Source organism: Dipodomys ordii, unplaced genomic scaffold, assembly GCF_000151885.1.
Source record: "Dipodomys ordii isolate 6190 unplaced genomic scaffold, Dord_2.0 Scaffold91, whole genome shotgun sequence".
Classification (NCBI taxonomy): domain Eukaryota; kingdom Metazoa; phylum Chordata; class Mammalia; order Rodentia; family Heteromyidae; genus Dipodomys; species Dipodomys ordii.
The window spans coordinates 1474039-1491005 of NW_012267307.1; the positions used below are offsets into that span (position 1 = coordinate 1474039).

General features: G+C 39.0%; 1 protein-coding gene across 1 annotated transcript in view; it reads left to right on the top strand.

Annotated features, from left to right (window-relative positions):
• The window catches only part of Znf407 (zinc finger protein 407), a 355534-nt gene that overhangs the window by 135355 nt on the left and 203212 nt on the right, over positions 1-16967 (top strand). The window lies entirely within an intron of this gene.

Below are 16967 nucleotides of genomic sequence, written 5' to 3' on the forward strand. Positions count from 1 at the left end.
GAAGAATGGAAGCCTAGAATCCAGGAATTGTCTCTCTGATGAATGTGGATTTTATTGATTGTCAGATCACTTGATTGCATTTGTCAGTGGGGTATTCTCTCATGGTAAGAAAACATTTATGTAATATGTCGCTTTATTATGTTAGGATCAAAACAAGTTGAACCCTTATTTGCAGCTTGAACATAGCTTGTTAGCAGGATAATTTTAACAATAATTTTACTGATGTTTTAAGAAGACTCTCCCTCCAATTGAAAGTTTATTTGTGCTTAAGCATTTTTTAGGGGTTCTTTTTATTAAAAAAATGAGAAAGTATAATATTCAATTTTATAGTGATATTCCTTGGTTCTATTATGAATTCTTGGAAATAATAATTGTAATTATTGTATAAATTTTTACATCGATCATCAATTAGTATTATTTTTTTGTTTTTTGTTTTGGTCATGATAAGTAGAAACTAGCTGAAAAATCTAAAATATTTACTAAAATACTTAGTGTATCATATTATTCCCGGCACACATACTTATTTAATGAATATGTAATTAATCCCATAAACTTCTCTCTTTAGTTTTTTTTTGGGGGGGGTCTGGTCATAGGACCTGAAATATGAGCCTGGGCACTGTCCCTCAGCTCTTCAGCTCAAGGCTAGCGCTCTACCACTTGAGTCTCAGCTCCACTTCCGGGTTTTTTCTTTTTTGCTTATGTGGTGCTGAGGAATCGAACCCAGGGCCTCGGGCATGCAAGGCAAGCGCTCTACCACTGAGCCAACTTCCCAGCCCATTAATCCCATAAACTTCTATTTCCTTTCATTTTTGACATCAAAATTAATCTCATAGTGGCTGATTATATCACATTTCTGTTTATAGTACGAGTAATTTAGTGTCACAAGTGTGGACCATGAAAATGGCAGTGTAAAGTTATCAGTAGTAAATAGAATATTCCTCAATCATTTGTTAGAGCTTTGAGGTGTTCATTTTGTCTTTTTAAAAATTTTTTTCAAAAAATTGAAAAATGGCAACAGTTAAGTACTGTTTAGTACAGACGTATAATTTCTGTAATTGAGACATAAACTGATACTTTGAACATAGTTGCATAATAGCAGATACAAATATAAGTCTGTTGGTTGAGTTGCATTTGACACATGTGATCTAGCCGTTAGACGTAAATTCAGTGTTGGCATGTGTGTTGCATGTAGACAAGCCTGCTGTCTATCCCAGTGGCCTCTTAATTTAGGCCACTTATTGTCAAAATGACAGAGTGTGTGAACTACTTTATATGGACAGTAAACATCCCAGGAAATTTCCCATCTCATTTCACATCAGAATTGTTTCAAACACGTTACGTCGCTATGGTGCTTCATGCCTCTAATCCCAGCTAGTTGGTTGGTAAAGACATGAGGATAATGGTTCAAGACCTACTACGCAAGAGCAGGAGTTTCGTGACATCTATTTCAAAAACAAACTGGTCTTGGCCCAGCCTGCTGGGGATCTAAGCTGCTAGGGTCAGAGGCTCATGGCTTAAAGCAGCCCCAAGCAAGGTTAAGAAAATATAACCAACAGCAAAAGAACCTGGGACATGGCCTGTGATAGAACACTCATCCAGCAAATGGGAGACTCTTGAGTTCCAGATGTTGTACTCAAAATCAAAACAACAAAAATAACAGTAGAAACATTTTTGTGTTAATAAAACATCTAATTAACATATATGGACACAAAGAATAAAGTAACATCAATCACAAATCTTATCAAGGATAGTCTCTGGGCTTTTATGTATTCGATTGGTTTTCCTCCCGCAGTGTATAGCTTGGTTATGAGTATCTCAAGGGAGGGGGATATGTTACTTGTATATTAAATAAATCTACCTTTTTTTTTTTGGTATGGCAATATTTGACAACATGAAATTCTAATGAAATTTCTCATTTGCTTTGCTTCAGATTAGTTCTAAGATTCTATTCATTTAGAGTGCTTTGATGGAAAAAAATATTACGATAATACAATCCTCTTACTTAAAATTAGTTTTCCCCTTTCCTAACTGTGGGTGATTGTTAGTTTGAGCTAGGCCCATCTTTACCACTTTGTAATTCTTAGCCATTTTTGTTGCTTGTCAGAGTCAAGTGCCCTGTATGCAAATACCTTACCCACCTGAGGTCCTACAACTTTTGGAAGCCATGGCTGGCTTCCCCTCTGTCCTGAGGTTCTTGAGGAAGTTCTGGAAAGCAGCAGGTGATAGAGGTGGGTTCTAGGTGTGTGTGTGCAGGCAGTGCTGCCCCAGGAGCTGCCTGCTCCCGCGACCCCTCCCCCTCCCCTTGCTGTCTAGGGGCAGCCTGGGGCATGTCCTACTCCCAGAAAAAGATCTGCTAATTTGAGGGCACTTGGGTGTCTAAGGGATTCTTCTTAATAAAAAGTGAAAAAGGTTGAAATCTTTTTTAAAATTTTTTACTTGAAAAATATTTTAGTCTGATGTTAGCAATATTTAAGTTGATTTTGATAAATTGCTTTATGTAGCTTTTTAAATCTTAAGGTTTTATTGCAACAATTTTAGAGGTCGTGTTTGGATGTACAGATAACTCTTACCAGAAAACATATAAGTCAGTTCTCAGATGTGAAAGAAATTCAGTTTTTCTCTTTCTGTCATACTTACATGTCTGAAGAATCAGGAAGCTGTGTTATGTTACCTTGGGTCCATGTGTCTGCAGTGACTGACAGCAATAATATGGTTTTTATCAATATTAATTCTTACTGTGGCACTGTTTCAAAAAGGTCAGGAATGACGGAGTGAAAAATTTTCACGAGAACGCTTTATAACGTGCCTTGAAAACATGAAGCAATTTAACAAACTTCATTGTCCTTGGCTGAAGAGTAAAGGTTGCATATCGAAAACCCAGCAGGTTGCCCAGCATACAGAATAACTAGAATGCATCCTGGGTGATAGAGGCCAAAGTCTTTCTGCACACTGTTAGTATCCACTCACTGCAGCTTCAGTGAGAAGATCATCTCTGGACTAACAACAGTTGAAGTTGCACATATTTCATTCTTTGAGAGAAAAATATTTCCTGTACAGATTACTTCTTGCACATCTCAGTTATTCATTAATTATCACATTTATAGGCCAACCTAGAGATTTTATGAAAGAATTATTTAAAAGATTAAGCATTATGGTTTATAAAATGTCCTTTTTCAATGATTAAAAAATCCAACACAAACAAATCCTTTGGATTTTAGCTCAGAGTGGAGTATGTCCTTAGTGAGACTGAGTTCAGTCCACAACACCATAAACCCCAAAGCCAAACAAAAAATACACTTCTTAGTATTTCTTCCTAAGCCATTTTGTTTCTAAAGCAGGCTCTCCAGTCATACTTTTTGTATGCATGCCATATGATCAATGTGAAACATTGCCAGGAAAGAACATATTAATTACTCTAATTAACACGTGACTTTAGAAGTTTTAGATTAATCAGCATGTGACTCTTGTTTATGTGTATTCTTGTGGGAATTTTTCACCACCAGATGCAAATACTGGGCTGAATATATGGCTTGCTTTGTGCATGGAGGGAATATTCATTGCAGTAGTATTGTACATCTAAGAAAACAGAAAGTAATTAAAATGTTGATTACTGTAGTAAATCTCCAAAACGCCCGATTATTTGTATTTCATATGTGCTCACATTTCTGAGAAGTTAGCTTTTACACAACAACCTACTATGATGATTCTGATACCCTCCGGAAGGTTAGCTGAGTTGTTTCCTATATTACTTAGGAAAAAATTTCTTTTCACAATTGAAAATGTCAGCATCAATTTAAAGTAACACTAAGCATGTGCTTGCTTTCTGAATATTATCCTCCTCCACCTCCCTCCAACCCACCCTGCCGAGGATCTGGCTGTGACAGTTTGATTAGATCATCAATCCTCACTGTTAACAGCACTTTTCCTGAACACCTGGGCTGCTGGGTCACATCTGAATTCAGCTACCGTTGTTCCAGTGACCTGACGTGCATTCACCATAGCAATTTATATTATGTGCACAAATTAAAAGTTACCTTATAACAACAGTTTACTTTTAAAAATGACCTTCTTTCCCCCCATTTTGAAGTTATGTTACGTTGCAGAGGTACATTTTTATATGATGAAAGACCTTTCTAGAATGTAGCCACCCTCCATGAGGAAGGTTCTTTCTTCTTTTCACTTAGGCTCTTAGATCAGAATTTCCATAATAAAAATAATCTTGTCTTTTCATCATCTTGTGCAATTTAGAAATCTGCTTTGATTGCATTTTTGTCTCTGATTACATTTTACCAGATTTGAGCCTAAATAAATAATTGAATTTGTCATATATTGCTGAAATTTTTTCTGCTTTCTGCTCCTAAATTCTGTACTTGAACCATCACAATGTGTGATTTATACTTTCCTATTTATAGTTATAGTAGTGATAGAGATAAATACTTAGACTTTCAATGCAAAATATTTGGTAGCAGACTACAACATAAGCATACAGACTACAACAGAAGTCTAACATTTGATAACCATATTATCTTTGTTTTCCCCACAGAATTATGTTTTTTGTAACAAGGGAAGAGAAATATAAAAAATATACTATTAAATTTAATGATATTTTGGAGCAGCAACTTGCCTTCAGTTGACCAATCAGTATTTTTTTGTTGATGTCTAGCAGTATTTTCCTGCTGATGTCTAAGTACAGTTAGATGAGGATGAAGACATTCCTCTAACAAGTCTTATCTACCCAACCTGGGAAAGTGGGAGAAGAGTTTATAAATTCTGTTCATGAGTTTAGCTAGAAAATTTTGATTTTCAGATTTAATTCTTCATTATTTAAAGCAGTTTAACCATTAGGCAAGCAAAGCAAGGCAGTGTGCTATCTTATAAGAAAAATTTGATGCTCCTGCTTCATTCCTCACCATTATTGCTCTTTCAAGTCTTTCTTTCTTTTATTTTTTTTTTCTGGAGGACCTTATGCATGTATACATTAGAAAAACTGTCCAGCTTCTAACACTCCTTCCTTCCTTCCGTCCTTCCTTCCTTCCTTCCTCTCTCTCTGCAACAAAGAAAAAAATCCCTTATTTCCATTTCCTGTTTTTTTTTTTTGCCAGTCCTGGGGCTTGAATTCAGGTCCTGGGCACTTTCCCTGAGCTTGGTTTGTTCAAGGCTAGCACTCTACCACTTGAGCCACAGCACCACTTCTGCTTTTTCTGTTTATGTGGTCCTGAGGAATCAAACCCAGGGCTTCATGCAAGGTAGGCAAGCACTCTACCACTACGCCACCTTCCCACCCCTGGAGTTCATTTTGGTAAAGATTATTTTGTATGATCAGAAGCACATAGGCATTGGGCCTTTGTGTTCCTCCTCCTTTGGTCTCACTGTGTGTGAATGCTGTGCCTGTGCAATTTATCATGTCCCCATGTAATTTAGGTTTAACTTCCACATATGGGAGAAAACATGCATCGTTTTTCACTCTGAGCCTGGCTTCCCTCACTAACACACTTAAAAAGAAATTGTGGTAATTATTTGAATCATTTGAAATTTTAAAATAGTTTACTCATAAGTAATATACATGGACTGTTTACATTTTTATTACTAGGCATTGTGTCCTTAAGACAAATCTTTGTCATATCTCAGATTGTTTGTGTTACTGTCACAGAGTGATATACTGGAAAACTCATCTGATAACTAATTATCTTAGTTTTCCTCAGTCTTTTCTGTATCAAGCCATCTCACCTCCTGTCACTTACTTCAAGTCTCTTCTAGCTTGTGTATTTAGTATTGTAGAATGAAACCTGGAGCCTGGTTTGTGGACCTGTATTCCCAAGTAGCTCAGATTCTTTCTGTGAATCCCGCTTCTTGCTTAGCGTTAGTTTCATTATCTGTATAGCAGATACAATAAATTGTTTTGAGACTCACGTGAACTAACTTGAAAAATACTGCAGGGAAATACAATAGCATAAAGCACTAGCATAGGGTTATTTAAATCAAAGACTTGAGTTTTAAACATAACACTGGCAGTTTATTATAATTTGGCTAAATGATTTAAACTCTACTACTCAGTTTATTTAACTAAATATATGGAAAATAGCACTTTTTAGAAAATTCTCCTGAGGAGTAAATTGAATAAATTAAGTATATTACACCTGTCATAGCAGAATGCTCTAAATCCAGTCTATTCTATCATGTAATCACCTTAATTTCTTGAATATTATTAACATGTAAACATTTTCCAAGACTATGCCTGATTTTATGTTGTGGGAATAGAGAATGAAGTGTGCCAGCCCGATTCCTATCACTGTAATGAGACATCTGAGACACTGACCTTGGAAGATAAAGATCCTGTACTAGGTGTCAGGAATGCAGGCTGGCCATGAGGTGGGGATTTCCATTAAGCACTCTTTGTGGGGTAACTGTAGACTCACATGTAGTTGTAGGAAATTATCCAAAGAAATGTTATGTCTCCTGTTGCATTGTAAGTGGAAACTTGGACAATGAGAAAGAGTGTATAAACAATAATCCATTTGGAGGAACCAGAAAGTACAAAGATTGTGAAATGGGACCAAAATAGGGAGCTTTGGCTTAATGATGCAATGTGGCTTGTAACACACATACTTATGGAAGAAAGTGTTTTAAAAGTCAGGAGCAACAACCAGTTCACACAGAATTCTGACCGTTGTGGAGGAGTTTATCCTCTTTGTGCCCTGGCTATTCATGGGAGGGTGCTAGTAGAGTGCGCGCCAGGCGGAAGAACCGTGTGGGCTGCACCACACAGCACGGCCGACCTGCCCCAGCACTGGTAAAGCTTCTGTACCTCACCATGCTGGTAAGTTGACAACTAAGTACATATATGTACATGGGAAGTAATGTCTAGTGCAGATGGTTATGCCACTTAAAACCTAGTGTAAATGATGATACCACTTAAATACATTTGTGAATATCATAACACCCACTATCATTTATTTACAAATACATGAATAAATGCATCTTTGAGTGGCCGAAAATTTACATTTCGTTTTCTTCTTGAGTTCATATATCTCTATTCACCTCTTCTGCATATTTTATTTTGTAGTACTTATATGTGGAAATCTTTTAGTAATCATTTTGTCATTCCTAAGGTGTAATATAAAGTTAACCCTCTTTATTTGTAGATTCTGTATTCTAGATGCTACCAACAATGGATCAGCTACTGACTTAGGGAAAGCAGAAGGGCTGGCATGGTGGCATATACCTGTAACCTGAGCTACACAGTAGGTCAAAAAATAGAAGTGCTGTGGTTTGATAACTGTGCAGGCAAAAAAAAAGTTAGCAAGATCTGGTGGCAGAACACGGTGGACATTGGCGTGCATACTCATAGTCCACATAGGCAGGGCGTAGCGGCAGTTGATTCCCGTCCAGGATGGCTGAGGGGAAAGGGCAGACTGTCAGAAATGTTGCTGGCAGTAAAAATGGCTGTGAGTATGGCGCAAGTGGTACAACACTTGTCTCTCCATGAGGAGACCCTAACTTCAAACCCCTGCATTTCCAGAAAAAAGAAACAATTACAAATGACTTTATCTGCCCATGCACAAACTTTTTCCTTGTCTTTCCTTCTAAACAATATACTCCAGTACAACTTTACTTAGAATTTCTGTTATATTAGCTGTCATGAATAATCTAGAATTGATGTAAAAGATATGGGCAGTCTTGTGTAGGTGATAGGCCAAGACTGTGTGGGGTATAAGAGTTAGGCATTAAAATGTGGTACAGTTACTACTAATACACAATTGCTAAAAACAAAAATCTATATGTTGGATAATTGTTAAACAAATGTGTGATATTGTAATTCTGTGTGTTACTGAGATGGAAAGTTTCTATGAGGTATGGATTAATTGTTTTTTATTGCTGGCACAATTCAATCCAGTAGAAATTAACAATAAGTAAAACAATGTTGGAATACTGTAATGGGGTTTATAGATGGAGTTCTGGGTATAATGATGAACATTGAGGTTGGACTGTCTGTGAGTGGTAAATGTGGAAATTTTATTTTTATCTTTTGCTGGAAATTATAAGCTGATCGAGCATCCTCAGAGTCCTAACTCCTAAAAAATACTCCGGGAGTATTCAACAATAACCACAAAAGTTGTGTAATTGGGTTTATGTATAAAATAGATCTTTGCCATGCAGACTTTGCTTTTTTAAGTGCTTTTGTTGCTATTGTTTTTGCCTGAGTAAAGTAAGAGTCCACTTTCTTCCACATTTTCACCTGTTCTGTTTCATATTTCTGTCTCTCTTAGAAGTGCTGTTCCTCATTCCGAATTGTGAAGGCTGGAGGAGTTATGAAGTCTAACTACAGATTGTCAGCCCAGTCCCTGTCCCTTTGCAGGGTACTTTAGCTTTGCGCTTCTGAATTTTGACTAGATTCTCTGTCTAATGTCTTCCCTCTCTCTACATAGAAATATGTGCTAATGGGGAAACCTGAGGTTGATGGCACCTTTGTTTTGTGTAGTTTTCTTTTTCTTATTTTTGGCCGGTCCTGGGGCAACTTGAATTTTGGGCCTGGGCGCTGTCCTTGAGCCTCTTTTGCTCAAGGCTAGCACTGTGCCACTTGAGCCACAGTGCCACTTCCTGCTTTTTCTGTTCATTGTGGTTCTGAGGAATGGAACCTAGGTCTTCATGCATGCTAGGCAAGCACTTTATATCCCTGAGCCACCTTCCTAGGTCTATTCCCCTTCTTCCCCCCCTTAGGGTCTCACTATAGAGCCCATCCTGGCTTGGAACTGTTTTTTTGTTCGTTTTGTTTTGTTTTTGTGGTACTGATGTCTGCACTCAGGGCAGGTGCTCTACCACTGGAGCCATGTCCCTGATTAGGGTCTCTGGATCTTGGATCTTGATCCTTCTGCCTCAGCCTCCCGAGTGTGGGAGTCATAGGCTTGTGCTAACTGCCTGGGCTGGCATCTTAGTTTTATACAGACCTTAAGTGACTGTCAATTCTCTAGAGCTCCACTTGGTTTATTACTTTAGAGCAAGGCAAAGATGGGTGAAAAGAATTCCTTGTGGAGTATGAGGAAGGAATTTTGAGATAAACTTGCTCACTGGGAGAATTAGCCTGAGGTTATCCTTCTAGAGCTTTCTGTGGCTTATCAGCAAAATGAAGGGATGGTCAGGGTGTCCAGGATTAGAAATCCCTTAGTTAAAATAATCTGTGCTGTTAACAGTTTGAGCAACCATTAGAGTGTTTGAGGGTCATGAGTCTGAGCCTGAAGGTCGTGGTTGGGAGAAGGAATCCAAGGAAGAGTTGATAGTGGTTTGGGCCTCACTGAGTGGTTAAATTTTGATGCATTTTGAAGAATTGATGGCACTCGATGAAGTATTGACTGTATATTATGTATGAAAAAAAGACTGTCCTTCAATGGAACGCTCTGTGGGAAAATGAGAGCGCCCGTGATGGAGTGGAGAAGGCGGCCACACACGTTTTGCGCTGCTGTAGGAATGGAGAGGTCGGTTTGAAATACTGACAGCCACTGCAGTGGGTATTTTAAAGAGTTTGAACAGAGGCTGGAAGTCAGGTCTGAAGGTGTACCCTTGACCCACACCTCCTGTGATGTGGGAGGGACGGAAGGGTGAGGACCAGGGCTTTGTGTGTCACAGAGCTCCAGCATAGGGCCTGAAAGGACAAGGTTAGCATACAAGGGAAGGAGTTTCTTTCTTGTATATATCTTTTTTAGAAAGTTACAATTAGCTGGGCAATGGTGGCTCATGCCTGTAATCCTAGCTATTCAGGAGGCTGAGATCTGAGGATCATAGTTCAAAGCCAGCCCAGGCAGGAATGTCTGTGAGACGCTCATCTCCAATAAACCACTAGAAAACCAAAAGTGGTGCTGTGGCTCACGTGGCACAGAGCTAGCTCGCCTTGAGCTGAAGAGCCCAGGGACAGGTCTCAGGCCCAGAGTTCAAGCCCCATGACTAACCCTCCTTCCCCCCCCCCCTAAAAAAACGGAATATTATTATATAGTTGTATCCTGTTGTTAGTCTTATGCCATTCTCAGAGAAGCAGTTTGGATCAAGCAAGTCCTGCTCAGCGTTTTATGATTTCCTTTTTTACCTGTTTTCTTTTCCCCTTTTATGTCTGTACTGGGGCTTTGAACTCATAGCATTGCTCTTGCTATACTTGTGTTTTACCACTTGAACCATTCCTCAAACCTTATTTTTTTACTCATTATTATTTTTGTTTTTTGGTCATGAGGCTTGAACGCTGGGCCTGAGCCCTGTCTTGACCATATCTTAGAATTCACCAGGACTGTGCTTTGCACAGTCAAATGAATAAGTCGTGAAAGATACTTATTTTTAATTCACATGCAAGGCAGTACACTTTTGTGGGATACTGTTTGATCTTTTGATTCAGGTTTGTATTATTGAATGTTAAAATCCATATATACAGGTATATCTCCTTAAACACTTATCATTTCTTTGTGTTAAAACCCCAAAATTCTTTTTCTTTTATATTTCACTTTTTAGTTTTAGTGTGTTGACCTTATTTATTTTTTCATATTAGCTAGCATTTACTGTTTAGACTTCCTTCTATTTTTCCTGTTTTCATCTCTTTAAAGTAATGACTATGACTGTTTCAGTCTTTGCTTACTTTTGTCCAAATTATTAGTTGTGCTTTCTTACTTGAGTACATATCTGGTTATTTCTTGGTAATGTGCTTGATTTGGTGTGTTAAATTGATATTGTTGAAAATAATCAAAAAAATTTATGCTTATTCATTTTATTTAAAAGTCCTACACAATTTAAAAATTGTGTAGCATTAAAGAAGACTTGGACATATATAAAAACATTAAAAATATTGTATTAAAATCTATGAATTACGCAAACCAGGATTTTTATTAGTTCTGTACTTACAAATGTCTCTGTGGTATGATCTGGGACTTTATTTTAAGGGTGGGTTTGTCAATGCCGGGTGCCTTGTTTTGGACTTTTCCAGCCTCTTTGCAGTGTTTCAGATGCATGTGGACCTCAGGAGCCCCAGGTTCGCCTGCGTCTTTCACAGCAGGTGTCTTTGTCCTTCAGGGGTGCCTCTCTGCTCTGCAGGTCCCTTTCCCCATCTGCAAGAGGACATGGATTTGTTTTGCTTTCCCAAACACTAATCAAGCAGTTTCTGGGAACCATTCATTTTCTATGATGGATACAACTCTTTGCAAGAGATCTGAAGTGCTTGCTACACTCACACAGTGAGCTGCTGTGACCCTCAAGAGGTGAAGCCAGCATCTGTGTCCTGCGCTTGTGAGTCAAATTCTGTGCTTTGCTGCCTGGTAACACATGTAACCGGAGTTTGCCTGTTTATTTTAACTCCTCCTCTGAGCTCCTGCTGTAACTTTAATATGTTAACTTCTTATTGCTTCCCTGCATGGATAGGTCTGTCTGCAGTTTTTTTTTTTGGGGGGGTGGGGGGTCTGGTCGTGGGGCTTGAACTCAGCCTAGGCGCTGTCCCTCAGCTCTTCAGCTCAAGGCTAGCCCTCTACCACTTGAGCCACAGCACCACTTCCGGCTTTTTCTGCTATGTGGTGCTGAGGAGTCGAACCCAGGGCCTCATGCATGCAAGGCACACACTCTACCACTGAGCCACCTTCCTGGCCCCATGAGTGATATCTTGATACCGAACATAATCACATTTCCTTTCCAGTGTAAGTTTACCTTACAGTAATAGTGTTCATGGTTTTAATTCATTTTATGATTGTCTCCTGCACTGTTTTTTGTTTTGTTTTGCATTTGTACCTAAATCACTTTAGTAATTGAACTTAATGTAATATATATAACACTTTATATGTGTAAACAAATTATTTTGAGCAGAGCATGGTGGCTCATGGTTATAAGTCTAGCTACTCAAGAGTGGCGATCAGGTGATTACCAGTTGTCACAGACAGCTCAGTGAAACACTCACCAGACCCCTCTCAGTGTGCCTGGTATCTCATCTGCGTGGGGAGTGGCATTCATAGACTGCTGTCCAGACTCGCTGGGAAATAAGTGAAAACTCAATTTGGAAACAAAAAAAAAGCAAAATAAATAGGGGTGAAGCTGTGGCTCATGTGATAGAGCGGAGCACACCTGTCTGGCAAGCAAAGGACTTGAGTTCAGAGTCCAGTACTGAAAGGAAGTAACTTTTATGACAACATATTTTAATATGAAATACTAAGAAAATTGTGCATTTTTCTACTTCACTGCATTTAGCTGTAAGTTCACCTTAAAATTACTATGCCCCTATTTAAGGTATGATTTGCTTTTGATGTGGGTTCAGGATCTGTTGCTGTTCAAGAGCTTTTTTGATTAAGGCTAGTGCTCTACCACTTGAGCCATACCTCTCCTTCTGGCTTTTTGAAGTTTAGAGGTAAGAATCTCCATAGATTTTCTTGCTGGGGCTAGCTTTGAACTGCGATCCTTTTATCTCAATCCTGCTTAGCAAGGGTTTGTAGACATTTCCCACCAGCAAAAGGCTGCCTGTACTTAATAGGTTTTCATTTAAGGTCTGGGTATGTCCAGAATCCTGAGAGCTTTCTTCGGGACCTGTGATAAGACTTCAGTGTATTTGATTTTCCAGAGAGTGGCAGATAGATATTAGTTTAAGTGTGATCTTAGAGTATCTCTTATCTTCTTGTTTCACACAGAAACAAGTACCTAGGTTTTCTCCAGATAGGTTTAAAGACAGTGATATATTTTATTTTAAAAAATTAATATGTTTTGGAGGTCAAACCACTGAATGAGGCTTGGAGCGAGGGAGGGGTTGAAAGAGTGTGGGAGATGGCTCTGCTACTCCACTGTGGATGGGGCAGGATCTTCCTGGACTTGCAGTCGAGAACGTGCTGGGGATGGTTCTTAAGCCTTCTCTGATTTTTAGAGACATTTTATATCCTTTTTTTAATGTGTTCATTTTGTGCTTTATACCCTTTTAAAATTTATTTGTGTTGTGCTCTTTATATCAGCTCTTTAGATCCCTTTTCTATTTGTTTGTTTGTTTTATGTTTCTGAGGTTTGGCCTCAGGTCTTCTGGTCTTCACACTTGTTATGCAGGTATTTTACTAATGAACTATGACTCCAGCTGGTTTTATTGTGTGTGTGTGTGTGTGTGTGTGTGTGTGTGTGTGTGTGTGTGTGTGTGTGTGTGTGTGTGTGTGTGTATGTATGTATGTATGTATGTATGTGCTGCTTATTTTTAAGATAGGATACTGCTTTCTGCTCAGGTGTGCACCTGGCTTTGTTCCAACCATTTTAGGCTTTTGTTGTCACTAGGATAATAGACATGCACCATTACATGGTTGAGAGCGGTTTCTAGGACTTTGTTCTATGTGCCCTGGCCTTGAAATATTATTTTCCAAAGCTCAGTCTCCCAAATAGTGGGATTCTGTTCTGCATATTAATTGAATAGTTTACTTATTGACTCAGAATATGTCTGTGTGTGTGTATGTGTGTTCAAACATACAAGGAAAATTAAAGGTATTAGTTTATAGAAGTTATACCTTTTGTTACACTGTCCTCTCACTTATAAATTTGAGATGACTTTTGACATCATTATTGAAGTGGGTTTTCCTTCTGTCCAGAATTCCTTTCTGTGTTGGTCATAGGGATCATCTCTGAGGAAACAGAACTAACAAACAGCCACATTTAGGTTTTCTCTTAATCATTCAGTGATACACGAGCATCTGTGATGTGTCTCCCTGTGGCACAGCATCCCATGCTTGGCTTTAGTCAGATGAGTTCGTCCATGCCTCGTGTGGCAGAGTGAAGCCAAGATTGTGACGTACTGCACTTTCCTTTTGGTTTTTGTATTCTTCAGACATTGTAGTCTTTGTTTTGTGTTTCACTCTAGTTAAACGTAATGTGCACTCAGTGGCTATTTGTCAATTTGAATTTGAATCTTTGCTTCTGCATTTAAGATGGCTGCTTGAGGATTTGTTTTTAGGTTACCAAAAGAAGTTTCTCTACTATAATGCTGTCCTTGTTTTGACTAAAATAAGTAGAGCTCTTTTTATATACAGTTGTATTTTAACTCAGCAGCTGCCTCCTCACATACTTTTTTATATATTTTTGCTAAATTAGAAATTCAAGTGCAAAATACAGCACAGAGAAATACCAAGTGCATTTATGGGCCTCTCTGGACACCCGAAGAATAGATTACATTCATTCAGTGTGGTCTGCGTCCAGCCCAGGCAGTCATTATTCATTACATTTCAATAATATAACTTTAATGCATATTTTTTATTGTAGTTAACTGGTTTGAATGCCACAGAACAGGAGAAAAATAGGTAATGTGAATAACTAACATTTTAGTGTTACTGTTGAAAAGTCACAAGGGAAAGGATTGATCTCCTTCTGTCTCCTCCTTACCCTTCTGTGCTGAGTGCATCACAGCTGGAAGCCAGCTCTGCCTGTGACAAGTCTTCACCTCACAGGGAGGTGCTACCATGTGTCCACGTACACTGAGGCCCGCTTACGTCCCATTGTCCTCTTCAGATGCACTCTCAGGATGCCAAGAGTTTATCAACGTTTGTTATTGAAACTGTAGTGGCTGGAAGGTGGGAAGGGAGCCTAAGGAAATGGCTGCAGGCATTTGTATTAGAATATTAAGCTCCTACCAGTTGCTTGATATTCTCGTTACATCACAGGAGATGTCAGTCATTTTAAGACAGTTTTGCCCTTATTCTCATAACTTTCATAAACAAAATTTTATTTTATTTAATTGAAAATTTCAATTGTCTCTTCTAACATTCTTCTTCATTTTCAAAAATTTCTTGAGGGAATGATAAGAATTAGCAGTCTGGTGATGCAGAGGTTTAAAGCTGTTATCATGAGGCCCAGGTATCAGCATACACAGAAGCATCTTCATTTTCTCAGTTAAGTTTACATAACTTTCTAGGAATGTGAAATGGACTTGCTTATGGGAATGCTCTTGTGCGTTGTTTTGATTGTCTACAGTAGGTGACAGTTGGACAGATATGGCAGTCTTTCCCCTGTTTTTGCCTTTTGAGTCTGAATATGTATCTCTACTTTAGTTATGGTTGGAATGGGTCAAAACTTATGCAGACTTAAAATCCATGGGGTCATGGGATATACGTGGTGTGTTCAGTTCTACGGGGTGGGATGGGACACAGTCAGCTAGTGATGAGCTTCACAGGTACAGGTGCATGCAGGGATGTCCTCAGGACCTGCTTAGGGTCTTCATGTGGAGGTATAGAGAGACTGTTTTAAAATGGTCTGTGTTTTTAAATCTCGCTGGATTCAACTATTTAAAAAATTGGTTAAATGTATTTAACCTATTTAAGAATTTTAATTAGTATCAGGAGTCTGACATTAATGGTTCCATTTTTCTGCACAGATCCCAGGGCAAGAGAAGTTAGTACCTTTGCTGTCTTGAGTTTCCTGGAAAAAAATGGACTGTATTTAAAATCAAAATGTTTCTTTTCTTCTTACCTTCTACAGTTTTTACTTAGTCTTCATTCCTTTTGAAATCAAGGCTACAGTTTTCCTGGGGTTTTTCAGATGCAGCAGTATGTGCGAATTCCCCCTGCACTCACCATGCTACAAGAGCATCCTCCTGGGGACCAGAGGAGGTGAGAGAGGAGGAGCTCTGTTCCTCCTGCAGTGTGGCTTGTCTGGCCCCTGAGGAGCTCACAGTGGGCAGTCATCCCCCTTCTTGATCCTGGTGCTGCCTTTCTCAACCACTTAGTTCCTCAATGAGAAAGCATGCATCCCAGGAAATTTCTATTGGAAAAACAGCCAAAAGTAGTTTTAGAGTCATCATTGGGCATGAGGGAGGGAAAACAAGGAACTAAGATACTTCCTAGGTTCATGATACTAAATGTATATTTCTCCAATAATGAATTATTATGCAGAAGTAAGTAATACGGTAGATATGAATTTAGACTGTGAGTAATTAGCAAGTTCATACTTTTAACTTTGTAATTAGACATACAGAGAAAGTTAAGTTGAGAATCTCACACCGTAAATAGTGTTCCTTATTTAAAATTATTTAAAAATGTTGATTCTGTGTAAGGTTTATATGACACAAATGGATTTCATGTTTAGACTTGGTTTCCATTGCTAATGTATTTTATTATACATACGACAATATTCTAAAATCTGAAAGATTATCCCAAACACCATCTTCTGCCAAACATTTTGAATAGGCGGTTCTTCAACCTATTATAAAATAACATTTAAATATTACTGATATTTTTGTGAAGTTAGGCATTTTAAAATCCTTTAGACATTTCAAATCATTAATAAGCTTACTTTTCATATGAAGAGTACATGTGTATCATCAGCATTATGTAGGTGAAAGAATATAATATTCGGTGTCTGAAAACCTGGATAGGAGCTTTGGCTGTCTGAAGCATGGTCTGTGTCCTGTCAGGTCTGCCCTTCTGCTGTATGGGGAGGGTTTGTTCTCACACCTTCTTACATTAACACTTAAGAAATGTGAAACAAGTCGGGAGCTGGTGGCTCATGCCTATAATCCTAGCTACTCAGGAAGCAGAGATCTGAGGATCATGGTTCAAAGCCAGCCTGGGCAGGAAAGTCTGTGAGACTCTTATCTCCAATAAAACCACTAGAAAACCAGAAGTGGGAGGGTTCTGGGAAGATGGCAGAGGAGAAACTGGAATCTGAACAAGCTCTCGCATAGAAAGCAGTTTTAGAGTTCCAGTGAACAGTCCTAAGCCAGAGAATCACAGCAAGTGTGCCATCACAGGACAGAGAGTTAAGCAAGAGAGGGAAGCCAAGGCAAGGAGACACATCTGAGGGCTTGCCAGCAGCCGCCGCGGCGGCAGGATCGCGGCGGCGACTGCAAGGCACCCAAACCTGAGCCACGGAGAGTCCGGGACGAAGGAGCCAGACGCAGCGGGCGAGCGGAGTCTACTCAACACCAGCAAGAACCCACAAGGAGCGGACATCTTCATCCTGCAGTTTGCAGACCAGAGACGACCCAGGATCCAAGACTCGGC